The following is a 1,676-nucleotide window of genomic DNA, read 5'->3' on the forward strand; positions in this document are numbered from 1 at the left end:
GTTCCCGCCTACGTCGCCGCTAACAACGGCCGAGACGAGCAGTTGTTTCTAGCCAATGAAGAGCGGCATTGGGAGGAGGCGAAGCCTGCCCTTAGGCGAGTTCCGGAGAGGGCTTGTGCGCGTGCGTCGCCAGTAATACGTGACGTGATGCGAGGACCCGCGGTGCCAGGTTTTGGCTTGCATAGAGTTGGTTTGCACTCGCCGGCGGACGGCCTCTGGGCTCCTTTGTGCGGGAGGAGGAGAGAGTGAGTCCTTGATTTGTGCTTGATTTATGCTGAGGCCCATCCAGAGAAGGAGGCCGCTTGCTTTGCTCTCTGAATAAAAACCCAAGCCCCTCGGGCTGGTATTCAGGGCCTTGTCTAGGCACATCTCCCACCTCCGTTTTTCACCATCAGTCCTGGGCAATTGCAGCTGCCTGAGTACATCGTGCTTTTTCATGACAAACAGCCTCTTTGCCCAAGCCGTACCTTCTACTTGGAGTGCAGTTCATAGTCACTTGTCAGATATCCACATAAATGTCTCCCCTTCCTAGCCTCTCTTCAGGCCCCGTCCTCTGGGCCTCCAGAGCCACAGAACCTCTCTCTCACAATTCCCATCCCTGGGGCCCAGGCTGTGACTGTGAGTTCGAGTCTGTCTCCTCCGCTGAGTGGAGCAGGGTTGGATCTGACTAATCTCTGTTCTTAGACTCACTCCGCGCAGCCCCCCACCGCAATCATAGGACCACCCCAACTGAGGGGCTTGGGGACTGGGGACGGGAGGGCCTGGGGTGCTCCTTCCTCCTTTATTGCCCACTTGAAGGGCTGGGCTGAGCTTGAACTCTGTGATGGGTATGAATATCACAAGCATCCATTCAAAACACCCTGACCCACTCTAGTTAGGAAACCGCTGCCCATAAACGTGGGGACAGGGTTGGATATGTCAGTCCTTGGATTCCCGCCATCTCCCCAGCCCACTGAGGTTGGGGCTCAGGGTTCCTGTGCTGGTGTCAGGCTGGTTGGGATCTTGGGCTGGGGTCCTTTGAAGTGCCCAGGGCCTTGGAATTTTCAAAGTCCTATGAGGCTTTATTAAATCTCAGAAACAAAAAGACCAAATTATTGGCTTCCCAATGCCAAAACAAAACTGCAGACTTTAATAAGCATTTAATAAATATCTGTGCATGTATAACACTGTTAAATCTGGAGCCAAAAGGGAGACACACGAAGCCTCATGAGTAGCAAAATGCTGTTTATTTTGAGCATCTGGGCGCAGATGGGTGGAGGCCAAAAAAGTCTCCACGATGAGGGGAGGGAAAGCCTTGGGTTATATAGAGGGTTTTTTCAGGGGCGAGTAAGCAATACCTGCAGAGATGTTGGGGGTGTAGCTTGGTCCTTATCAGGGCAGACAGGAATGCTGGCATCACTGCAGCTGTCTGTGGTCGAAGTTAGATTTACAGCCTCCCTCTGACTCTCCAGACTCCTGCGGCTTTTGTTTCACAGACTTTATGGTCACTATCTAAGTTTTCCATTAACCACATTACATCCTATACATACTTTTCGGGTTCCCACCCTAAGCCAACCTAATAAACATCAATGCAAATGATGAAATGTACTCAATAAATTAATCCATTTAATCCTCACAACAACCCTACAAGTTAGGTAAAATACTGTTATCATCCTCATCTTATAGATGAGGAAACT

Source organism: Propithecus coquereli, unplaced genomic scaffold, assembly GCF_000956105.1.
Source record: "Propithecus coquereli isolate 6110/MARCELLA unplaced genomic scaffold, Pcoq_1.0 Scaffold196, whole genome shotgun sequence".
Lineage (NCBI taxonomy): Eukaryota > Metazoa > Chordata > Mammalia > Primates > Indriidae > Propithecus > Propithecus coquereli.